Here is a 26,613-nt window from a genome sequence, read left to right on the forward strand (position 1 = left end):
ATGACATCCACAGAAGGCCCAAGTATTCATTAGAGTTAACGCAGAGATGAACTCTCCGTCTCTGAACTAAAATGTTCAGCCTGTTTGAATCCCAGAGAGATTAATATTCATGGATTGGCTCAGCCAGCATTTGCTGTGGTATCCAAGCCCTGGAAAGTGCTGGATTCATTGCTGCTGTCCCTTTTTCCATTCTAATGTTTGAAGTGAGTTGGTCAATGTGGACCCATTCTATTTTCTGATTCTGCAAGTGAGCCAAGCAGTGTGTCTTGACTGTTGCTGGAAGTAGCTGTACCGTCATTGAGGTTGGATGAGGTAGGTTTGCCAGTCCACAGCTAAACCTATGGAGTGGGGTTGATGGTGTTAGTTACATGTAGTCTCCCAACAGTGTTTGATTACATTTTGTGGCACAATCTTTTGTCCTTAAATAGGCCGAATTTGAATGGGCTCAAAATCTGATTGGTGCTTTCAGCGGTTATCCAATGAAGCATAAATCAGAGAGATGGTGGGTGCGTAAGAAATGGAATAGCTAGTGAGTGCCAGGGTGTGTTCGTGATATTTCCTTCAACCTGTGGTCCGAATCCTCTCACTCTTTAAATCATGTTATAACTTGGTTGCCACATGTGACGGCTAGTTGTAGTGATCCGCTTGACAATCTAGAATTGCAAGAACCATCGGAAAAAAAGGAGTCTCGATGAGACATTGTCTAGATTAGATTAGCCTTGGGCATGCCCGGGGAGAATTGTCTCAGTTACATTAATTGATGTGGGAAGACCTGGCTTGCAAGGGTGCAGCACTGTTCCCTGAGTTTGGGTCCTAGATTCTATAAAAGAGAAGAAAGTAAGATAAGCGTGGGTTAGCATGTGTGCATTCATTGTTCCTCCGCCACTCTTCACTGTGGAGGTGATGGGACTGGACGTCTTAAGTTCCTGCTACCTCATGTTCCCTGCTCCGATGAACCATAACTGTGGTGATTTGAATAAGAATGGCCCCCATAGGCTCATGTTTGAATGTGTGGTTCCATGTTGGTGAAACGGCTTAGGGAGGGCTAGGGGGTGTGGCCTTGTTGGAGGAGGTGTGTTGTCGGAGATGGGCTTTGATATTTCAAAAGCCCACACCAGGCCCAGTCTCCACCCCTGCCCTTCTCTGCCTCCTATCTTCAGATCAGGATGTAAGCTCTCAGCTACTGCTCTAGCCCCATGTTCACTTTGCTATAGCAACAGAAAGGAACCTAGCAAACACACCTGTTCTCTTCTGGTGATGCAGTTATTGCTTTTGTGTGTAGGGGAAATCTATGTTTTATGATAGGATCCTGAATACTAAAGCAAAGAGCTTTCTGGTTGAAATATAATCCCCTCCCTCCCACCCAAGACAGGGTTTCTCTGTGTAACAGTCCTGACTGTCCTGTAACTTGCTCTGTAGACCAGGCTGGCCTCAAACTCACAGAGATCTGCTTACCTCTGCCTCCTGATCCCTGGGGATTAAAGGTGTGTGCCACCACCTGGCAAAATATACTGTATGAGTCACCTATCTCTACTCTGCTTATCCCAAAGAGAGAATTTCCCACATTTACTTTTTAGGAATAATGACCTCCCTACTTGGAACAATTTTTCCAGGATCAACATGTTATCTACAGGTGTCCTTTCTCCTTAATGTTATGGCCATCGCCATTGTTTAGATGAATAATTCTTAGAGAGATGTAATAACTAGGCTACTAGCAGGTGCTAAACTGAGAATTCAAACCCTGCCTAACTATTCTGTTACCTTCTCTCAGGAGAAACTTGAAGGTTGAAGATACCACTAGAAGGCTGGTGTCTTATTCTCCTTATAGTGTCAGGATAACTTTTAATTATAAAAATTAAAGCAGACATGGGGAAGGGGAGTGAGGCTTAAAGTCAGGTGGCCTGACTCCCTGGGACCTTTCCTTACACAGCACCCCACATTGATACAAGCACAAGCTTGCTCTTCCAGGCTGAATGTCACACTTACTTCCATTTGCTTTGTGAATCTTGCTGTATAGAGCAGAGGCATTGTGGTTGATGGTGTTTCTGGTGAGGCAGTATCAGTCCACATACTGGTTTTCTTTTAGTTTATTTTATCTGTGACTCAATTCTAATTTCCAATTCAATTCTGATTTTCATTTATTCTCCAACTCAGATCCCCATGTTCATTAGTGTCTAACTGATATGGCTGACTTTGAAGGGAGAACATTTAATCAGGATAGATTCAAGTGCTATTTTTGCCTTGTGGATTTGTTCCATGGGATACTTTAATTCCATCTGGCTCCTGACTGGGGCCAGAGACTTAAAGGTGAGGGTCTGAAAGCCAAGTCCTTGGAATTCACACACAGTCAAGGGCATATCTGGGTCACAGAAAGTGTGAATTGGGTTCAGGAATCTAGTAAGAAACTTAGAAACTTCAGACATCTCCCTTTATCATGTGTGTCCCAAGATGGCCTTTATAAAAACTTAAATGCTCTCTCTAGAAGATTCCTCTGAGCTGTCTAAATAAAGTTATTGGTCAGTTGGTCGGTTGGTCAGTTGGTTGGCTGGTTGGCTGGCTGGCTGGTTGGTTGGTTGGTTGGTTGGTTGGTTGGTCGGTTGGTCAGTTGGTTGGCTGGTTGGCTGGTTGGTTGGTTGGTTGGTTGGTTGGATGCTAGGTTGGTTGGTTGGTTGGTTGGTTGGTTGGTTGGTTGGTTTTGGAGACTTTATCCCTGGATGTGTGTGGCTTACTTTCTAGCAAACTGTAAAGGTGGTACCATTGGCAAGTCATCATCAAGCAGAACCGTAGGAAGAATACAAAGCACTCTCTCCAGCATGAGTTTCTCTCTTTTCAGTGACTATACCTGTAGAAAGATCATAAGACAGGCTGATCATACTTCTGTGTTTTACAGCTTGTGTGCTCACCCTGGCTCTCAGGTGCATTCACCCTCAAGCCTGGGTCCTGGGAGGTACAGCTGCAGAAGGCTCTGCCTTTGTGCTTTTGGTTGCAAAGTCTGTAGTCCTCAACAAAGTCCTCAAACCAAAGTGAGCTGGAGAGCAGACAGTCATGGAATCATCTTTGACTGAGGAAAAAGATCTGTTTATCCCTGTGTCATAGGTTACCAGGAACCCAAATGGTGCCTGAATAACTTCTGTGTAGCTTGGACAGTTTTCTAAAGTCTAACTCTACAGAAAAAGTAGTAAAATAAAAGACATGGAGGCCACATGTAACAGTACAGGAACCTTTTTCCATCATGCTCCATAAACTGCATTAAAGGAGACTTCAGTCAGCTCTAACATTTCAACTCCAAACCACCAAGCCTGCCAGCACACATTTGCTCTGTCTCTGACAAAGTGTGGAATGTATATGCAATACATTAGGTAAGGAGGAGTTTATAGAATTTTAAAATCTGGTGCCTGCTTACCATGTTCCACTCAAACACCGAGTGCATCTCCACACTCACTCTACCACGTGTGAGCCTGACTGCATCAGACCTGATGCAGCCCTTGGCAGGCTGCACATTTGCCAATCAGTGTTCACTCCTAAAGTGCCTGTACACTGTTTCACTATCTCGTTTTCCAGATGCAAACCAGCCCACAGAAGCTGACAGCCAGACCTGGCATTCTGTCTTCTCCTCTTACACTCACAGAATACAGTATTAACCTTTGACCTTTCCTGAAAATCACCTGTGATTTCTCTTCAACTTGAGAGGAAAAACCTGCCTCTGCCTTATTTGTGTTTTTTAAATTTTTAGTTTTTCCAGTGCTGGAGATCAGTCCTAGGACAAGCACTCTAGCACAGAGCTATATTCCCAACTCTTTCCTGAACTTACAGTTTAGGAAGGTCAGCCCTATCCCCACCAGAAATATTTTGTTAAACAAGGCTCTGAATACAGTGGCTGACTGTGAAGATAACCTTCTCAGACATTGCCCATCTCTTTTCTCAAAGACAGGATCAAGGGTGTTGGGGGCATGGCTTGTGCAGATTCTTGTATGATCTGAACTTAGTTAGGTGTGGTTTGCTCAATGAACCCATAGTGAGATCACCGCTGGGAGCATTGCTTCCTTGGCTTGAGATTCACGAGGAATTTGCTTGCAAATCATTTCTGTGTTGGGTCCATGGCAGATGCTTCACATTTGAGTCATTGTTCTCTGAAATTCTCCCCTTCTGGAAAACTGGGTCAACATCTCGGATTCCATCTCCTGGAACCTCCCTTACTCCTCAGCATTTCTTATTGGCAGACTTGCAAACTCCCAAATATCTTTCATTTGAGCCTAGAGTTCTGTACTCTTACCTCACCTATATTAGGATGCATTTCCATATTTATGTTTTTCCTCCACATTTAATAAGAAAAATCTCTTTGGGTAAAGGCGAGAGTCCAATTCAGTGAGTCTGTTTTCACTTTGTCATCTAGTGGCGTCATCCTTTCTACTGAGGAACAACTTTGTTCATTCTTCACTTGCTTGAGGCAATAATGGCTACGCATTGTCATCTGTTATTTTTAAAGCCCTTGTTACAGTCAGAAAGGGCCAGCCACAGAAGTGTTCAGGATGTGAATAACGTTCACATAAGATTTTGGTGCTGAGCCCTCCCCAGAACTCTTAAGTCACATTCTTGGCTTCTTGTACACGTTGCTCATTCAGAGACCATTCCTCCATTGTCACCAGAGAGTGACCATTGCCCCTTATTCTTTTTCTAAAAAACTCAGGTTTTCCAGATGTTTGGACTTACTAGGGTTTTCTAACTGTTTGGACTTACCTGATACCTGCCTGAACAGTCTCCCCCTTCCCACAGAAAACTCTTGGCCCTTTTGCTTCCCCTGACTAGCCCTTAGAGACCACTTAGTGTTCAGTGACCATCAACTCTGCCAAGGACATGAACATAACATAAGCCAAGATTATTCCCAGGTGGAGAACATGGTCCAGTGATGGAGAAAGTTGTCCGTCAGGTGATCACACACAGAAGTAGCAAGTATGGCCCATGCCATGAAGCAGAGGAATGCAGTGTGCCATGGTCAGGAATTTCCTTAGGGTGATGGGTTATGGCTAGGGAGAAATAGAAGATCATTTTAAGGAAGTGACTTTTAGGCTCATGCCACTAGTGACGAAGAAGAGAAGAATATTCCAGGCAGAAAGAACAGCAAATGCAGATGCCCAGTAGCAGGAAAAAAAATGACAAGTTCTAGGGCTTTTAAGAGACATGTAGCTGAAACCAGTGAGGCATATTTTCCCACAGTTAGCACTCCATTATCCCAGAGTATACACAGTCATCTGATGATTTTAAAATTTTATTAGATATACCTCATACATAATTTATTCAAGATTAGGTAAGCTGGTCATGTTGCCAATCCCTGGAGGAACCATCAGTCACTGTGAGTTTCTTGCATCCCTGTCTTGGTGTTTCTACCCAACAATGGGATTATTAAATTTTAGGAACAGTAGAGGCCTCAGAGATGACCTAAGACCAACTTCTTTTTTAAAGATGAGGAAATTCAGGCCTCAAATACCCAACCAGCAAATTGTTTCTCACGGCAGAGGTTCTGTCAGCATGGGCCATCTGCAATTTGTAGTGCATCTTCAGAAAACTGGAAACATGAATAATCCTCAACTTCCTGATGACTGAAGAGTTAATCGGGCATTTTGAGGCATTCATCACTGTTTGCTCTGTTTCACTGAGGAAAATCCAGTCAAGGCAAGAACACGTGGATGGACACAGTGTGCCAAGCATCGTGTGAGGAGGTACATATCTGAAATGAACGGAGTAAGGTTCTGCTCTTTGAGGCTTTTTTGAGGAGGGGGGTGGAGTGAGGTAGATAATCCACAGAACACTAATGGCAGATGGGTTCCAAAACTGGAGCATGTCCAGTGTGTTAGTTCCTTCTCTTACTGCAGTGACAAAATATTAAAAAACAGCAATGTAGGGGAAGAGGAATTTGTTCATGGTTAGTTTTAGACTTTCATGGTGGAGAAGGTATGGTGGTATTTGTGGCAGCGTAGTCTGGGTGGTAGCAGCTTGCCCATTGGTTTGTTCATGTGTTGGCAGATTGGGAAGCAGAGAGAGTTCTAGCCAGCAAAGCCCACCTCCTGCGAGGGACTTTTGTTAGCTAAGCCGCATTCCCAAAGGTCCCCCAGTCTCTCAAGACAATGCTACCAGCTAGAGACCAAGAAAGAGGTTCACTGAGTGCATGAACCTGTTGGGGGCATTTTGCATTTGTCCTCACAGGATACCCAAGGTGTTTTGAGAATACAGAGAATGGCCGTGCAAGGTAAGACATTCAGGCGAGCATCGTGGAGGAACTGACATCTGAGCTGAGCGTGGGAAGTTAAAGCCGAACTTTAGGATAGGACATTTGGTTGTGGAAAGGGGCAACACTGGAGCAAAGCAGAGACACATGGAAGTAGCTGGTGACCAGACACGTAGAACTGAGAGCTACAGGAACTGTGGTAGTACCAAAGGCTAACGGTTGCTACAGGGGAAGATGAGGTCCCAGGGGCTGCGGGAATGAGACTGACTGTCAAGGGCTTGAAATTTGGCACAAATGCCAGTCATGGGAAGCCTAAACATGGCAACTACTTAAGCCAGATAGAAACATACTTGTCTTGTAAAACCTCAAGGTCCAGTTCTGTCACGGAAGCTCCATGCAGTCCTGTGGGACCTGGGTGTCTGTGTTTCTTCTTCTGATCCCCTTTATGGCTACCTCCTAGGCAGTGGTCCAGGGATTGCCTCTGACTTCGAATTCCAAGTAGTCAGAAAAGGTATAAGGGCACTGTTTCCAGCTGAGTAAGCTCCCTTCTTGACCTTAATGCTGACCATGGAGTTTGCTGGAACATAGTCATATGGCTACCCCTAGCTGCATTGAAGGCCAGGAAATACAGTATCACGTTCCAAGGAGTCATTTCCAACTAAAGAGCAGGCTCCTCTTGTTAAGAAGGGAGGCAGTAGTTATGTTGTGAGAAACAGTGTCAGACACATTCTCTTCCAGGGAGTTTGGGCTGAGCGATTTGCTTGATATGAGGACATTTTGATTTCACATGCTGTCGGGGGGTAGTGGCCCCTGTGGACATGTGCGTGGTGAGTGGCAGCCCAGGGGAGTTTCCACTCGAGGCCGTTACAGTGTCCCTTGTAGGTAGACAATGATGACCTAAACTAAAGGAGTAACATAGGACAGCAGAAAGCACAAACGTGAAGGCTGTCACTGAGTAGAACAGCCAGGACTTAGAGGTGGAACCGAAATAGGGGTGCCAGAGTATTCCCAGGCAATGGGACAGGTTGTTGAGTGACTAGTGATACCAACAGCTAGGCAGGACCAGGAGACCAGGGGAGGTCTAGGCCAAAGGGGAAAGTGAGGAGCTTTCGAAATGCTTCAGGCATGTGAGAGTTTTTCAATGGAGATGCGCCATGGCAGTGGTTTTCGACCTTCCTAATGCTGCGACCCTTTAACACAGTTCCTCATGGTGTGGTGACCCCAACAGCTGTAAAATTATTTGCCACTTCACAACTGTAACTTTGCTACTGTTATGAATCACAATGTAAATGTTTTTGGAGATGGAGGTTTGCCAAAGGGGTCACAACCTACAGATTGAGAGCCACTGTACTATGGGTAAGCAGGTGGGAGCCTGAAGCCAAGAAAGAGAATGGTATGGAATTAAATATTCCAACGCTATTAGCACATAGCACAAATCATGAAACCGGGGTGAACAAGTGGACCAAAGCCAGAATCTTGGGGAGCACTTTCCATTTGAAATCTGCCTAAATATGGCCAGAGGGCTGAAAAGGTAACAGCTATTCAGTGGCATTTACAGTAAATGGCCCCCAAATGGAATTCCATGAGGAATACGAGGCCATAGAAGAGCAGAAAAACAATCTTTTATTGTAACGTTGTTGAGATCGTACATATATCCTTCCTGCTAAGGGAATGATTTGGATGATTTCCTGTGAAGCGGGGCAGCGAACCCAATCCTGGTTCTGGAGATGTGAGCAAGTTGTTGAAGACTCTAAACCTTTTGACCCATCATGCATAAGCATAGAGCCAGTGTCCCTGGGGAGCAGAAGCAGGAATCTGCACCCTGTGGAGCCTGCCAAATCAGGAAGGACACTGCTTTTGCATGTGAGTCACCAGGCGACCTTGGTTCTTCCCACTTATGTTGAAATGATACTGAGATGGGGGAGTTCTCCGGACAAATGGGATTTAAGTTATTAAATTCAGCCCTTTAAAAAGCAGTGTTTTCCCCCCCCAAGAATTCTTTTCTTGGTATTTCAGTACTGTTTTGGAGTGATAAGTTTTTTATCTCCTTGTCATGTATTCGTTACAAACCCTCGAGGTGATTTTCTGCGGAGGTTGTTGGGCCTGTGGGGCAGGTCATAGAACCTGAAGTTATGAGTCTTGCTTTTTGTTTAAATCCTAAATGTCTCTAATTTTGTCTCAAAAAGAGCGGTTGAACTCTTTTGGTTAGTTTGCCCCTCTAGTGGTGAAACAAAATTTGAAGTAATTAATTTGAGGGGAGATTCAAGGACCTTTCTAGACCATCAGTAGACTGAATATCCCTCCTGAATACTTAACACCAGGAATGTGTTTTCTCAAAGGACCCAGCTTAATGTCAGAACAAAACATAAGCCCTGAAACACTTAATTGTTTTCTGTTCTTCATTCATTAAATCACAGTAGCGGCCCTAGCGTGCCACGTCTGTGCCTGGCTTTCATGTCAACAATAGTTTGGTTATTTGTACCTAATTGATAAATGTGCTAATCTGCTTCCCTGGCTAATGAAATCAGACCACCAGTTTTGCTCTTTTTCCTACCAAATTGACCACAAAACCTGTTTTCCATTGTCGTGGCCGACAACTTGGATTTATCTGCTAAGCAATACAAGTGCAGCAGGTTGACCTTTCTGTACTGGCTGGACACCGCCATTTGTCAAAAGCAATTCAACTGGACAGTTCGACAACTGTCTGAACTGCTCCCCCTACTCAGCTTTGTGCCTGGCTCCTGGGGATCAAAGGAGGATAAAGATGAGTCCTGCCCCCAAGCTGGGGGCTTGTTCATGCCCTCAGCCAACACTTGTTAAGTATCTACAGTGTTCTACACAAGGCTCTAAGCTGTGGGGAAATACAGGAATTAACACAGGCAACTCTCCTTTACCCCCAGGGAGCTTAAATTCTAGCATGAGCAGACAGACAAATTAAAAGTATGTCGGATGCTGAAATGATAAACTCTGTGAAGAAAAGGCTTGATAACAGGAGGAGAGAATCACCAACACTGATTTTACAGGGAGGGTCAAGACAAACTTCTTGGGTAATGGGTATTTTAGCAAACTGAAGAAAGGTGGCAAGGAGGAGGGTCCATGTGATTATCTGTTGGAAACACATTCATGGTACAGCTCCGGGAGGGAGGAGCTGGATGTGGTCAGGGATGCTGTCACAGCAGGGCTGGAGCAGCATGGAAACCATTATGTCTCTTGTAAGGAGACACTTTCCTGTAGGATGCTTTTTATCTATTTAGTTCTAATTACATATAACTACTGTACGCAGTAAGTGATGCTGTCATTTATCAGAAGATAAGGAACTTTAAGGCTGTGGGAAGTAAGTAGGTGGTGGTTGTTGGATGTTATGGAGGATGTGTCAAAACTCTGCAAACCCCCATAAAGACCCCCTTTGAATCCTTGTGAATCCCTGGGCCTCTAGGTAGGCGCTGGGTATGGATTTGCTTTCTCTGCTGTCATTGCCTCCCCCATCTCTTTTGCCAGCCTCACCCCTACCAATCATTTCTATCTTAACTTAGTTGTCACCAGCACCGAGTCATGCTGGCTCCAAGCACTGTCAGGTTTAGGGTGCCCCGTGGCAACCTACCAAGCTGTCCTTTGGCACTGTGGCCCTCAGCAATAAGACTCACAGACATCTGACTGCCTCTCTGCCTCCACAGTGCTGGAAATAAAGTCGCACACACTATGGCAGGCTCCCAAGGATGGGTGTTTTAAGGGTCTTTGCAATAGTAAACAAAGGACACCAGGCCAAGCAAAGCCCCCTCCTCAGCTAGGTGCACTGTCCGCTGTGGAACCTTGAGGACCGTCACTAGCACATCAGCTGTGGGGGTCTGAGTGTGTGAGGCACACAAGTGGCCCTTTTACACTTTATTTTTCTGTGCTTTTCAGCTGTTCGATAGTGAACAATCGAGGCTGTATTGACACTAGAATAAAGCTTTGGAATCAAGCTCGAATTGGAAACCTCCACATTACATTAGTTTTATGATACCAGATAAAACTTTAATTCATAACTTTACAATCTGTAACATGGGTCTAAGCGTGTGTCCTACCCCCTGGGCCATTGTGAAAACTGACTCCTGTGTGTTCTAGTATCAGCCAACATCCAGGATGGTACACTCATGTAAAATAGCATGTAACTACTAAAAGAACGATCCCTGAACAAAAAAAGAATGAATAAATCTACAGTTGTTACAGTTGTTAGCCTAAGTAATTTATCTTTGACAATTCAGTGGGGAGAAAAGGAAGTTAAAAAGTATTCCGTGTGCTCATTTTAATCCTATTTAAAAAAAGAACAGCAGAAGCCATTTATATATGTGTGTGTGTGCGTGCAGATATGTGTAAAAAATCTGGAAGAAAAAATCCAATAGTTTGGAATGGAGTGTATGGTTGTTAACTGTGCATTTTATACTATTATATTTTCTTACTGGTTGAGATGGAAATATGTTTAATATTTTGTTTGGTTGGTTCGTTTTTAGAGACCGGGCAACAACTTCTGTACATGTAGGATAGGCCACCATTTGCTTTTCAACAAGAAGCACAGGAGTGGGAGGTAGGCAGAACAGTGAGATGCTGTTAGGCCTGAGCAGGCAGAGAGGGGGTGTGTTCAGGGGGGAAGGTGGACAGAAAGCCCTCCCTCAGCTTTTCACTCATCACACTGACTTGGGCTGCATCCTAGGCTGTTTCTCTCTTGCTCATTTTCACGGAGTATCAGGTATCATGGAGTTGCTGGCACAAGGCAGAGTGATATTTCTTCATTTCTATTTGACTTCTGGCCACATTTGTCCAGCAGAATTCATTGGGGAGAGGAGTGTCAGGAAGATTGATGAGCCATGGTTCCTGTATTGATTGGAGAGCAACATCAGCCAGGCCTTCAAGTACAGGGGCCCTGGAATCCCAGCTACTCAGGAGGCTGAAACAGGTTAGGTGCAAATGTAAGGCTAGACCTGGCTACAGGGAGAGTTTATGGATAGCCTGGATTACATAGGGAGATCCTATCTCAAAATTAAAAAAGAAAAATTTTAAAGGACTAGGAGTCTGGCTCAGAGGTGGACCCCTTGCCTAGCATGTGTGAGTCCTGGGTTCAATTCCTAGTCCTGACCCCACCCTTAAATAAAGAATGTTAAAATGTACAATATGCATAGCTGTGACCAAAAAGGGAACAATGGCTAGCTTTGGTAAAAGGAGCACAGTGAAAGCTAAACCCCCTCAAACTCCTGTCCGGAGATCCCCAGTTCCTGTCTGCCTGCTCGTATGTGCTCCCAGAAATGGTCTGTGCATGTGCATGCTATGTGTTTGAATGTGCTTCTTGTTGAAAAGCAAATGGTGGCCCATCCTACATGTACAGAAGTTGTTACCCGCTCTCTAAAGAGATGGATCCTAAACCTTTACAGAAAGGTGAGGCGACAAGCCACCTCTTCTCTCGGAAGAGTCTGAAAATGTCCGAGCACTGGAAGAATTGTGTCTGTGTTGGAGAAACTGTGGGGTTTTTCTGATTCTGCAGCAGGCATGCCAAAGCTTATTTTAGCAGTATAGCAACAAAGCTGTCTTCTCCTTGGGGAGGAGTTGCATCAATCACTATTTCTAACTGGGCTTCAGAAAAGCAGTGTATACTTCCCCATGGCAGAACACCTTTGTCTGCAAGACACTAAAACCAAATTCTGTCAAGGGGAGAAAATGAAGAGCTAGCTCCTGTTCTTGAGAAAAGGTGGGGAGCAGTCAGGAGCTCCAGACCCAGATTTCAAAGTGAAGCAAGAAAGGGTATAAAAATTCCAGATGATTCCAGAAGTGTGCTATTTGCCTCTCCCAAGCTTGCCTGGTGAGGATTTTAGCACTCCTTTGATGAAGAATTGGGAGTGGGGAGTAGAGGGTGGCAGGTGACTCTGAGTCATAGAATTCTTTCTTTAAGGAGTCCTTCCTGAGGGAGGCAGAGCTCTTACGTTGATTAAAAGAAGAGAGGCAGAGACAGATAGACAGAAACACACACGGGGTGGGGGGGTGTTTGGGAAAGAAGACAGCATGCAAGGCAGAAAAGCAGGCCTTTATTTAAAGAAGAAGTAGTCCTACACAGACAGAACTGAGACAGACGCTGGCGTGAAATTAGCTTGCAAAGCTAGGAAAATGTTGACAAGCATGAATTGTGACAGAGAATGCTGTGGGCCCTCTACTTCCCTGGGACACTGAGATTGGTGACACAATGTTGGCCTAAGGAACACTGAGGTTTTACTGTCTTCTCTGTGAACAGGTTCAAACATGTCAGAGGCCATCAGAGTTTGCTTCTGACTGATTTATGTATATGTTCATGGTTCTTTTTTTTTCCTCTGCAAGAATTTGGTTGAGTAATTGAGAAGGTTGAAAAATAACACAAGAGAAAGAAGTGAGAGAAGTTAGCTGAGGTCGTCCACCTCTGCCAGGAAGGTGCCCAACAGGCTGGAGGCATCTGTGAGGTCTTTGTTTCTCCCTCGGTGGATCCTCAGCTGCTCCAAGAAGCCTGCGTTTTGATGCTGTGTTCCACCACCCTTTAAGAAGTAAAACTCTGTTCTCCACAGCTTATTCCTGTAAACTAGGAAGTGTGTACATCCTCACAGGCCAGGTTCCCAGCATTTCCTGGCATTTCAGCATTGGCAGCGGGCTTGGGAAAAACTAAAATGTTTTATGGCCCAGCAGAGCGAAGCGTGATGGCAGTGTGGATTCCCGTCCAGTGCGGCTGAGGGCTGCAGAGCCTCCCCTTCAGTCTGCCGCCCCAGCCTGTCTATGTTGATGTTGAGGCTTTATAAAAGGAAGATAGAGGCAAGGCTCACTGCCCAGGGTATTTTCGTAGTCATCATCCAGGAAGACTGTCCTGCCCCATACTTTGTCCCTGTAGTTTTGGTGCTGAGATTCAAACCCATACTAAGCACATGCCAAGTGTGTGCTGTACCACTGAACTATACCTTAGCCTGTACACTTTGTTTGTTTAACTCTGAACCAGAAAACTTACTGTTAGAAGCTCAAAATACTTTACTTAGTAAGAATTAGTACTCAGGATTAAAATGCATCAGGGTTCAAGACGAGACACAAATAACAAACCAACGTATTCAATAGAAGAATCAAGTTGTGCCTCTAGTGTTGGACAAGCTTGGGTTAAGCCTCTAGTGTTGGACAAGCTTGGGTTAAGCCTCTAGTGTTGGACAAGCTTGGGTTAACTTACCCAGTGAAGAGACAGGTCAGAGCCTATGGTTGTCATTTATCCAGAGCACCCCATGTCACTCTCAGAGCCCCACTTTAGATGGGACATTTGCCATGTTTTTGATCCGTGTCTACAAGTCCACAGGTGCAGAGGCTCGGCTGTGTTTGCACGAGGTACAAATTCATCTGTGCTTATGAATTTGAATTCACTTATTCATCTATTCATCCACCCGTTCATCCAACAAGATTCACTAAAACCTACTGTGTCCTTGGGAATATAATAGTGACCAAGACAGGCATCTCCCTGCTTACAGGAAGTGTAAATCCTCATATACAATTCTAAAGAAGTAAAAGTAATTGCCAGCATAGAAAGAAATACGTTTCTCATTTGTAATTTTCCTTCCTAGAACTGGAAAGGAGAAAGAGACAAAAAAAAAATGCCCTGTGCCTACCATTACTGAATGCCTAAAGTAGTTCTTAATCCATTCAGACTACTGTGATAAAATACCACAGGCTGATGTGTACATAACAGAAACTTATTTCTCACAAGTCTAAAGGGTGGGAAGTTTAAGATCTCAAGTCGCCAGTGTTGGGTGGGAGCTTCTGTTCTGGTTTATAGGAATGAATGAAGTGGCTAGTGAGCTCTCTCTCTACAGTTTTTTTTTTTAATAAGGACACCATTTATAAGCACCCCCATAACCTAATCACCTCCCAAATGCCTCACCTCAAAATACACAGTAAAGTCGAGTCTTCTCGTGGGAACTCTAGGTGACGGAAGCGCTCGTTCTGTGACTGTTTCAGCTGGAGTCTCCTGTCTCCAGTAACACAGTTATATTGTGCCAGTGAGAAAGGTGTTTGCCACCAAGCCTGATGACCTGAGTCCCCTCCAAGGACCCCATGATAGATGCAGAGACCTGAATCCTGCAAGTTATCCTCTGGCCTCCACATGCATTTGCACACTAGCGCACGCGCGCGCGCGCGCGCGCACACACACACACACACACACACACACACACACAAATAAATAGATGTAATAATTTTTATAAGAACTTATATATTGTACCACTAAACCTTCAGTTAAAGAAGGAAGGAGCCTATGTCAGGCACAACAAGAAGTATTTATAAGTTACATTTGCTTCTGGCCATTAATTCACTTCCTCCAAATCCCCAGGGCTCTTGGGCTTACCAAGCCTGGTTCCATTTTGAATTTTAGTAGCTCTCCTGGGGGTTTCTCAGAAACTAGGGCAGTGCTAGAATTTTCCAACCATCGTGAGTTTTTCCACCTATTTGGAAACATTGAACTCTCCCTCTGTGTTGGGACAGAAAGACTCAAGAGAGCCAGTGGGTAATCTGAGCACTTGGGGAAATGTCAGGATCTTGTCTTTCCTCATGGAATTTCTACATGTAGGGAGTGGCTTCATATACCACAGCCTAGGCCAAGGGCAGTGGTGCCACCACCACCCACACCATCCAGGAACTTGGGCTCCTAATCTGTAGTGCTACTCCGCTCTAGATAAGTTTTCAATTCCTGGAGTCCTGGGTGAGCCCTCTCCAGAAAAGCTATTATTCCATGTTTCCTTAGCAAACCTGTTGCCCCACCACCCTCTCAGGAAGCTTCTTTTCACTGTCAACAAGCTGACAGAGATGCAGGTTCCATCCCCTTCACAGCCTCTGTGAGGAAACAAGAAGGCTCCCTTAACTGGCCGGTAGCTCTTATTCCCAGACTAATTGGAGAAAAGAAAGAAGGTATAAGAAAGGAGAGCCTTTCCTTTGTCACACCGTGGACCTTCCTGAATAGACATTTGATGAAACAGTTCAGCAGCCATGCAATAAGAAAGTTCCCACGGGTGGTGGCCTTCCGAGGAGCCCCATACAAAGCACGGGTGTTCAAATGTTCTGTTGTCTTTGAAGGTTACACACACACACACACACACACACACACACACACACACACACACTCCCTACACATCGCTGCTAAGGTCTCCTTTCTTGTCATACCAGAAACGCAAGCAGAGAGAGAGAGAGAGAGAGAGAGAGAGAGACAGAGACAGAGAGACAGAGAGACAGATAGAGAGAGAGAGGAGGGAGGGAGGGAGGGAAGGAAGGAGGGAGGTTGGTTGAGAAGCAGGACTACAGCAGATAAAGGGCTTCAGCACAGCACAGGAAAACAATCACCCTCCTGCTATGTGGATGTAGTTTGTCTCCTCCAAAACTAATGTTGGAATTTGGTCTCTGATGCAACAATGTTGAAAGACTCTAAGAAATGATTAGGCTAGGTGTGGCGCACACACCTTGACTACTGGTGCTCAGGAGACAGGGGTGAATGAGTTCTGGGGTAGCAGGTCTACATAGTGAGCTCCAGTCTCGCCAGGGTTACATGGTAAGACCTTGTCTCAAAGAGGTGGTGGAGGGCTGTGGGACAGAAAGAGAGGTGAACGGAGTTCCTAATGAACCGAATCAGTTGTTGAAGGAACAGCGTGGCCCCTGTGCTCTTGTCTTCCCGGCACCTGCCTCTGCTTTTCTGCTGGGTCACGGGTAGAGCAAGGGCCCTACCACACGTGTCTGTTCAGTCTTAGACTTTCAGCTTCACACCCACAAGCTGGACAAACTCCTTTCTTTCATACCTTGTCTAGTCTCAGGTATCCTGTTATAGCAACACAGGACAGACTAACACATCTGGACTCCTGTGTCTACTGTAGCCTTATGCATGACAACCAAACTATGAAAATGACCCAAATGTCCATCGACAAATGGATGAGGAAAACCTGCATGACTTAGAAAAAGGAAGCCCTGCCATTCATAGTGGTGAAAATGGCACTACGTTAAACAAGCCAGACAAAGGGGACAAGCAGCATGGTTTCGTCTATATGTCATCGAAAAGAGTCAGACTCATGGAAGTGGAGTAGAATGGGGGCTGCCAGTGTGTGGAGGGAGGTGCTGAACAAAGCTTTCAAAGTTTCAGTAATAGGAGATGTAGAAGTTCCAGAAATCTATTCCACAACACAGAGATTATAATGAACAATGTGTGGTATATTTCACAGTTTGCTTAAAGGGTAGGGCTTGTATTGTGTACTCTAAGCATAAAAGGAGGGAAAGGCAGGACATTTTGAAGATAATGGGTATTTAACGCATCACTGATTACAAAGATGGGTACTTATAGCCGAACATACCAAGCTGTATGCGCTTAAGTATTGACATCTCTTTGAGTCAATCATACTTCAACAACTTAAAAAGGGAAAAAACAAACAAACAAACAAACAAACAAACAAAAAAAAACCACCACTCCTTCTCTTCGGTCCCTCATCTTTTGATGCAGCCTTTGACCAGAGGAATGTGTTGAAAACCACTGTGTCCCCTTGATTCCAAGAAACCAAATCACAGATGCCGATGACTTTTAACTTATTCAGAATAACAGTACTGGCAGCTGACAAACCTTTTGACCTTCCTTATTGCAAAGCTACTAAGGAAAGGGAGGAGAAGGTAGACATCTTAGAAGCATGGTGGCGTAGATTGGAGTCTTGTTTCTACCTAGGTAGCAATACAAGAAATGTCTCCTCTTGAGGTACAGTGATGGAAGGAGTCTGGTCATTGAGTTATCAAGACCATCTAAGCAACGGTGAAAGAGAAGATGGATCTAGACAGCCAAGTGTCTGACCAGGGCGCTGAACACACTTCCCTTTTCGATAGTACGTCAGTCTTCTGAGGGAGGAAGCTGAAAGCTGGTGGTGTCCAGCAAGGAGCCTTTGTGACTGCCTCAGGAAAGTCAGGCTGACAGAGCCCCTTCCAGCTTGTCTTGGCAGGCTTGTGTTTAGGATCATTTCTTTCCCAGAAACTGGGGAATGTGATCTAAGATTGAGGGGGGGGGGGTTAGTTGTTCCCATGTTACTGAGATAAAGATGGAAACACTGGTAATGGTTAGCTTGTCTAGCTTAAGGGTTACCATATGGATATATTATTACAAATGAGATCTTCTTAGCATGGGGGGGTGGGCTGCAGATCTGCAGAGCCATGCAGAGACAGGGGAGACTCTGGAAAGATGCCCCCCTCCCTGACTGATCCTGGAAACGTATACGTTTCCAGGAATTGTATTTGAGATGGGCTGTGAGTTATGGAATAAATACATGTTTGTGCTCTAACTGTACTCTTGGTTTGGATCTGTCGCCTTGGGCTTTGCACACCACAGTGCAGTACTCATTTGCCCTTGCTTGGCTGTGGCTTTACACAAATGTAGACTGAACCATGGTTTAGTCACCCGTAGACCATGTTTAACCATGAAGGAAGTTTCTCCACCATGCCGTTATGAGGATCAGTAAGTCCTGCACACCTGCTGTGTATTGTTTTTGCTTTTGAAACTCAAAAGACAAAATAAAATAAGACTTTTCCACAAGGACTTTATCTGTTGGGGCTTCCAAACACACACACACACACACACACACACACACACACACACACACACACACACGTCGATGGCATAAGACATACCTAAAGGCTCAAAGTAAAATAGTAGTAGTGTAACAAGAACACCGAAAAGACAAGTGTTCAGGAGGCCTTGAAGAAAGGATGCCACCTCAACCTGTTTCAACGGAGGGAGCACCTGGAAGGGCATGGAAACCAGGAAATCGTGAGGACACCGCGTGACTCGCTGTGACCAGGATTGGAGCCTAGGAAAGAGCCAGGAAGAAGCGACAGCCGAGGGAGACTGAGGTGAGGGCAGTTTTGAATCGAGGTTAGAAAGTTTCGGTTTTCCTTGCCTGTCAGTGGGAGCCATCAGAGGCCTGAGGAAAAGACCACCAGGAGAACCCATGAGTCCAGGCAGGAAACAATCAGATCCCAGAGCAAGTCAGGGGAAGAGAAGAGGGAAGGGATGTAGTACAGTGAGAGTGGACAGGACGGGAGACCTGGGGATGGGGACGGAGCATGGGGATATGGATGGGAGACCCAGTAAACATGAAAGGTGGCCCAAGGTTTCTGGTGAAGAGCTCTTAACTTTCCCCCAAGTAACCACAGCAACAGAGTGACTTTTACTTTCAGTCTTTTATGTTTAGGAAACTGAGACAACCCTGGTAGCTATGCCCAGAAAGCAGTTAGAAATACAGACCTGCATCCCCCCAAAAGAGGTACTAGGGTAGAGGTTTACATTTCAGAACCGTCTGCCCACATGATGTTTAAACTCATGGGGTTCAAACACACAGGTAGAGGACCAAGGGTGAATGCGCATGGGAGGGTGGATCCTGGACAGAACAGCCTGGGGCGCATCGCCCCATCATGCTCCGCGGATATTTGCATAATGGTTTCGAGTCTTCTAGCAGATGGCAGTTGCGCGTCTTGAGAAAGAGGTGCCTTTTTTGAATTTGCACAAAGGCGCCATATGGTCTGGCAGGAATGATGGAAGTAGATGTAGACAAGGACCAAGAACCGAACCTCCTAGGGAACCACCCACCCTTCCAGGGAGGGCAGGGAGGAGGAGCCACGAAGGAGACACTTAGAAGTGGTTAGAGACTTAAATTGGATTATTGTGTTGGGCTGCCTCCAATTAGTCACCACAGGGAGCTCTCATCTGCCTTCTGTTTAGTGACTCAGGTACCATCAGCATCCCCCTCATTCCTAGACCTGTTGTGTTTGCCTTGATACCAGCAGATGGGCTGGTGACCCATCTCTGCTTGGCTAAGATACAGAACTGTCACACTTGTATGTGCTCCGGAAAGTCAATGCTAGGCAGGTGACCATCATCTCAGTGAATGGCTGTCTCTGTTGGCAACAGTGGTAGTGCCTATGGGCAGAGCAGGGGAAGCCTTTGCCCTTGTGATTCATCCTATCACAGCCAGGCTCTAGACAGCTGAGATTCAAGCAGGGACAAGTCCCAGCCCAGAGCAGGAGGAACCTTTTGGATACCCTCAAGTCCTTCCTTCTTTGGGCCAGGCAGCATTGGGGAAACTTCTTGCCCTGCCGGCTGCATAGGGAAGAGCCTAACTCCTCAGAACAATGGCTTGGAAACTGTCCTGGATCCCTTGTGGCTTAACTACAAAGGCTCACAGCCTCCCCCATATGTGCTGGTTGAGACACTAGAAATGTTTCTTGCAGAAGAGAAAGTGTGTTCCTGCCCTGGCACGTGATGATCTGCCCACACAGACCTGTCACGGCTGCCTCTGGCAGTTCTGACCTCGTTTACATGGGTGGAAAGTTACAAGAGTGAGGAGGAATTGACAGCACCACCTTCCTGGCCAGGAATGTGCTCACCTGACCCAGATCACCGTGTGTCAGCGGGATCTAGGCCAGTCTAGAGAAACATCAGAATGACCACGCAACTCAGTGAAACATGTCAATCTGAGTGGGTGGGGCTCGGCCATGTTGGTTTCCTAAGTCAGGTAGGCAATGTTTTGCCTGTGAAATATTTCAAAATATGAGACTCAGAGTTGGCTCTGTGCTTCGAAATTTGAGTAAGAAACAAGAGTCCCTTTTGATATTTTGGTCTTGACTACCTGAGGGCTCTTTTTGAAGTACAAATGTCCTGATTTTCCTGGCTATCTGGACAAAAGCCCTCCAGGAGCTCTGAGAAGGGATCTCATAGAATTTATCCTCTAAGTGGACTGGAGATCTTGTGGCTCGTGTGTGCACATGTGTATATGTGTGCATGCATGAGTGCATACATGAGGAGGGCAGAAGTTGACACTGGGGGTGTGTAGCACTGGGGGTGTGTAGCTTCCTAGATCACTACCTCATTTTTTTAATTAAAAATATTACTGTGTGTGAACATGATGTGTGTTCATGTGGGCGTGCATGCCATGGAGTAGGTATGGAGATCAGAGGACACATTTATGGAGCTGGCACTCCCCTTCATCCTTCTGTGGGCTCCTGGGATTGAACTCCTGTCATTAGGCCTGAGCACTTTTATCCACACAACTCTCTCGCCTGAGCACCCCTTTATCCACACAACTGTCTCGCTAGCCCTCCACCTCATTTTATTTAAGGTAAGGTCTCTCACTGAACCTGGAGCTTGCTGATTCTGCTTGGCTTCATAGCCAGTGAGCACCAGGGGTGCACCGGTCTCTGCCCCTGGCCCTGCCCTTCAGCACTGGGGTTACAGACATCTGCCTGGCTTTTTTAAATGTGTTGGTGAGGACGGAAGCTCAGGTCCTCATGCTTATGCACAAGCTCTTTAACAACTGAACCACCTCCCGAGATCCTCAGGGAGATTCTAAAGAAGGATTTAAAGAAGGATTCTAAAGCACAAGTAATTTTTCTGTGGTCTTGGAGGGGAGATCTAGGAGAGGAACCCAAGGCCAAAGTTCTGGAGCTCTGTTCCCAAAGGGCCTTCTCTGGAAAACTCAGGAAACTAGCTGATTTCCAGGGGAATTAATTTATTTACTTTGAACAAGAAATTAATTCCATATGATAGGCATCGTGTTCTTTGGTTTGGGCTTAAAGGATTTTCTGCACGTCTAAATGGTTTTCAATGTACTATTCCGCCGCTTTGGACTTTTCCATGAAATGCCTTAGCAAATCTCATCAAATGAGCCTTTCAACTTGATGAAGGATTCCAGCACTCTCATTACTCCTCTCCTTCCTGAACTGACCTTTTAATTTTATGCAAGATGCACAGGGACAATTTGTCTTGTCTGGTTCTAATAGCGCATTGCTATAAGGGTGGTTAATCACTAGGCGCACGCATTAGTCACTGGTGGTGTATGTACAAGCTCGATTTTTCTTACATTAACTGGGGAACCAGAGAGCTCATGTACACGCACGATGTCACTGGATGGGTACAGAAAGGGTTTTACCACCGGAGGCAGAGAACGTGCTGACCATTCCTCCTCCTCAGGGCCCGCTGTGTACAGAACACTAATGAGATGTTAGGGGAAGATCCGTAAAGACTTCACATGTAAGGGGCATGGGAAGGAAACACAAACAAATTTTGGAATAGGAAAATTAACACCTGCTCAGTTTACTCAGAGTGGCACCTTGTTTGGGGGCTAGAGAGCAGAACGGTAAGCTTGAGAAAGGTACGAGAATGCAGTGAAGCGTTGGTGCTCAGAGGAGAGACTGCAGACTTATACTAGGAAAGGGTGCAGGAGGCTTCGCAAAGAAAGGAGCATGTGTGAAGACCGAATTTGTCATCCCAGGGGAGGCACAGAGGGAGGCCAAGCCGGAGCCCTTATACCTCTCTGTAGCATGAGCTGGGGTTTGCTTGTTTTTCCTGCAACCCATTTAGCATTGGTACTTTGTTTGTTTGTTTGTTTGTTTTGCTTTTTGTTTTGTGTTTTCAAGACAGGGTTTCTCTGTAGCTTTGGAGCCTGCCCTGGAAGAGCTCTGTAGACCAGGCTGGCCTCGAACTCACAGAGATCCACCTGCCTCTGCCTCCCGAGTGTTGGGATTACAGGCGTGCGCTGCCACTGCCCAGCTAGCATTAGTACTTTTTATAAAATATAATAAAAGTAAATCCCTAGGAAAAATGAAACTTCAAAATAATACATAAAATAAAGCCGAGGGCTGGAGAGATGGCTCAGCAGTTAAGAGCACATACTGCTCTCCCAGAAGACCCACGTTTGATTCCCAGCACCCATGTCAGTGGGCGGCTCACACCTGTCTGTAACTCCAACTCTAGGGGGGATTTGACTTGTTTGCTTGCTACGGCACCTGCCCTCACGTGCATGTAAACACACACACACACACACACACACACACACACACACACACACACACATGATTTTAAAAAATTAAAAAAAAATAGTGAATCTTAAAATAGAAACCTAAATCTTCTTAGACTCAACACCAGCTATGTAATCACGGCCAGTAGTTTCGAAACTCCCGACATGCTCTTTCCTCCCTCCTCACCGCAGGCCAGAAGCAGTTTGCAGAAAAGTCCATGGGTCATACTTGGAGTAATATTGTTCTTTGGCAAGGACAATCCACTGATAAAACAAAGGGTTCACGGGAGGCTGTGTGTGGTGCTCTTCAAGGTCGCTGAGAGCAGACCAAAGAACCTTGGGGATAAAGACAAGGCCAGAGGGACATCCATGGCTGGTGATAGGGAACTGTGAACTCCAAAGCCTTCCAGGAGCTGCTTATAGTCCTAGACATTTGAGGGAGAAGGTCAGAACTGTATCCAGAAAAACAGCTGGCAGAACACAGAGAGGGTGAGGCAGATGGGACATGATGGAGCTAAATGGAGGCATGGCAGTTCAGTGGAGAGAGGGTAGCTGAGTCTAAGTGTCACTGAGGATGACTCAGTTCTTAATGATTGACGACGGGATGTGAGAAATGGGAGGGGAGACAACCTCATCATTGTACAGTCGAGGAAACAGGTCCAGAGGTGTGACACAGCTGTGGCCAGATACTCTGGTTTCTGGCTCAGGACAAATGGGTTTGTCTCCCTGGGATATCGTGAGACATTATATAACCCCTGCCCTCCAGCTTGTCTATCCTGGTACCACTCGCTACTGCCTGGCTGGCTTCTCTGTACCCTCCACTCATAGTCATGATAGCAGCCACTCCAAGAGTTCACTGCCTCTGGTAGAAACCAGTTAAACTCACATTAATCCTGCTTAGGCAGTCTGATGGAATTTTAATACCCTTCTTTTAAAAGAACAAAGGTTATTCTCACCTCTAAGCCAAACTTAAATGGGCAGTCACCAAATAATGCAAATAATCTTTTCTGGGCTTGCTCTCTTATTACTGAGTCAGCTGCAGTCACTGGTGGTGAAGTGCTGATGTCTGGAGTGGAGCAGGTTTGAGAATGTGTTCAAAGCCTTAAGAGATTCCTGGGGTGCTGTCCCAGTCTTAGGCCATCATCAAAGGAGGGGACCCTAATAAGCAATGACATCTTGACAGTAGGTCCAGTGACCTAACAGAGCACTAGTCTGCCCAGCTCCCCAATAGTCCTGACACCCCTTCTAATCCAGCCTCACCCCCAGTCTGGGGTTAAACCATTCTAGGTGGCTAAAGAGAAGCATTGCCGTTCAGATGAAGAGCTACTGACTGGGGCCTGCACGTGTAAAACATGGTTAGGCACCAAAGGGAACCCCAAATGAAGAAGACAGAGATGAGAGAGAGGGGGCAGTCTCGTTGGGGAGATCACAAAATCTCGTAAGAACAGCTTAAGCTGGAATTTTGGAATCCCTGCCCTCTGCCTGCCCCCTCCTCAGACTCCATGCCCTTTTTGGCTTTCTCTGGGAAAGAAACACAAACATCAGTGATGTGAAAACACATAATTAAAAATATTAACAGGTTTAGATGTACCTGAGTGTCTAAACTGCAAAGACTGGGTAACACAGAACAAAGGCCTTTGAAGGGCCTGGGGTTCATTGCTGCATTGAATCTGTCTAGCTGGTGTCTGCTGCTAGGTTTATGCCCTAAATCAACTAGGCAAAGGGGGCGTTATGATGAGGGTTGGGTGTTGGAGGCCAACTTGATTTGGTTACGTTGTAGAGTTCAAACTTAGGAAGTGTCCTGAAGTATACTCCTTGGCAAGTGTGCGCTTGAATTTTGGAGACTATTATTATGTCTACAGAGTGGAAATAAAGTTCCCCAGTCTCAGTGGAGTTGGGATAGTAGCAGGAGTCGGTGACAATCCTCCTTGTCCTCCAGCAGCTTCCTCTACCTGAAAGAACAGGTCACCTGGTGGTAACTAACCGACATCTAACAGTTCAGGATGAGCTGAGTGCATTCTGGGCACCACACCAACCTGAGTGGAGACTCTAATTCCTTTCTTAACGCTTCACAATTCTGTCTCAGTGCTCAGGCGGACAAAGGTATTGTGGCTGGCTGATGGGGTTTAACCATTTCTGGAAATATGCTGACACTGGGGCTTTGTCTCCTTAATGGACTGGAAACAAAACAAAACACAACTTTCTTCTTCAAAACAAAGCATTCACACAGAGCCCAAGAATGTCCTGTGTCAACAGTCCTAAGCCTTCCTCACTCAGCTGAAGAGGGTTTTCATCTCAGATGGATGAGCAGGGATCTGCTGCCAGGCAATCATTGCCAAGGTCAATCCAGCTGGCATCGGCCAAGCACCTACTGTGTGTGGCATGAGCTTGGGAGACACCTGCAGAAGCAGAGCATAGCGAGATTCTGATTACCTGTCAGACAGACAAGGCTGAGCACTTAGGGAGCTGTTCCAGGCTGCACAAAGAGAAGAGTGTGATGGCAGGGTGTGTAGACGGTTCCCAAGTTGTGAGTTTCCTCTGTGTTAAGTAAGGATGATGCCTTTCAGTGGGGATCAATCCGGAAGTCTTCCTAGAGGAGATAGGTTTGAGTTCACAGGAAAACAAAGACCTGGATCTGCAAGAGGAACTGAGCTTTGAGCAGCTGGGGCCACAGTGAGCTGAGGTCGAAAGATGGGAGTCCCAAGATGTGTTAGAGGAACTATGAAATGTGTTACATGCACTGTGGTATGGGATGTACACATTAATCGTGGGAGGAGTATATAAATTCCCTTATAGCACCTCTGTATATATGAACAACCCGCGTCTGGATGATGAGGCAAGTCTGTTCTTTAGACTGTAGAATCAGCACCTCTTTGATACGTCCATTAAAATGGGGTTTTAAAGTATAATCACTTCATTCCTCCAGCAGAATCTCAGCTCACTTCCCTCCAAACCTTATAACTTACCAACCGTGAAGTTTTTCCCTTGTCCTGTCTTTGTGGTACAGGAGTCGCTCAATAGCCCAATACAACCTTGTCACCTTGGACCCTGGTTCCCAGGAAATGTAAAATACATCCCTTCTCTGACTGAGAAATAATTACAAGAATTGACAAATGGGATTCCATGAAATTAAAAGCTTCTGCACAGAAAGAAACTGTCAGAAGGATAAGGAAACAACTTACAAAATGGAAGATAATCTTTGCCCACTATACTCTGACAAGAGATTAATGTCTACAGTCTATAGATAACTCCAAAAAAAATTAAGCACATCAAACTTTCACATCATTCAGTCAATAAATGGGCTAGTGAGTTAGACAAGATGTAGCCCCATTGATAGAGTGTGTACCTAGTATGCAAGAAGCCCTGGGCTCAATCCCCACACTGCATAAACTGGATGCTTCATTGTCATTCTTAGCTACATATAGTGAGTTCGAGACTAGCCTGGGTCACATGAGACCCTGAGGGAAGGAAGGAAGGAAAGAAGAAAGGAAGGGAGAGAGGGAAGGCAAGAGGGAAGTGAAGGAGAGGAAAGGGAAAGGGAGGGCAGGGGAGGGAAAGGAAGGGGAGGGGAGGGGAGGGGAGGAGAGAATAAATATTACTTGAAAAAAATAACACCACCTTGAGCTGACTCCATCATACCACAGTTAGGACAGCTGTCATCAGGACAAATGACAACAGATGCTGGTGAGGGCGTGGGGAGAGACGAACCAAGGCTGGTTGAAGGATAAACTGGTAGAGCCACTATGGAAATCAGCGCAGAAATGTCTCAACTAGACTAAAAATAGAACTACCATGTGATCCAGCTGTGCCACTCCTGGTAAACGTCTGAAGGAAGGAAGCTAAGTGGGTATTATGATTCATGGAGCCCAGAAGGGGAAGCTGCTTAGACAGCGATGGAGATATGGGCCGCTAAAGAAACCGTGGTCCATCCACGCAATCGAGTTTTATTCAGCTGTGATGGAGGAGGAAATGGTCTCACTTACAGAAAAGCAGATGAAACTGATCATGAACATGTTAAGTAAATAAACCCAATTCAGAAAAACATATATCATGGTTCCTTCATGGTTAAGAATCTAGATTTCAATATAAATATTAATATGTGAAAATATAAGAGGGATTATTGGTGTGAGAGAGATGCCCAGAGGGAAGAAGGGAGCGAAAGAAGGTGATGGGTAGAAGAAAGACAAAATGCCACGTTTCCTCTCACACATGGAATCTAGACTTAACCATAGGTACGTACGTGTGTATGTATGACGTGTGTATGTGTGATATGAAGGCAAAAGGGGCAACTGTTCCGGGGGAAGAGGAGGGGAAGGGCGAGGACAGAGTGAGTGCTATGATCCAGGCCAAAGATCTAAGTATGAAAATATAATGAAGTCTGTTGTGTCATGCCCTGCAATCAGTAATGGAGTGAAAAGGACTAAAAGTCTGAGTGTCTGAAGTCATAATGTCTGAAACGAGCAGAGAATAAAAATCCCTCTGTTGATGTTCTAGTGAACCTTGTATTTGTGAAAAGATGCTAACCTTCCCGGTGGTGTCTCTGTATAGGCTACTTGATGACATCCT

The 26,613-nt window shown here is 45.6% G+C and overlaps 1 protein-coding gene across 1 annotated transcript in view; it reads left to right on the forward strand.

Moving 5' to 3' along the window:
* Positions 1-26,613, forward strand: part of Prkch (protein kinase C eta) — a 199,651-nt gene that overhangs the window by 135,822 nt on the left and 37,216 nt on the right. The gene's annotated exons all lie outside the window — the stretch shown is intronic.

Source organism: Onychomys torridus, chromosome 14, assembly GCF_903995425.1.
Source record: "Onychomys torridus chromosome 14, mOncTor1.1, whole genome shotgun sequence".
Lineage (NCBI taxonomy): Eukaryota > Metazoa > Chordata > Mammalia > Rodentia > Cricetidae > Onychomys > Onychomys torridus.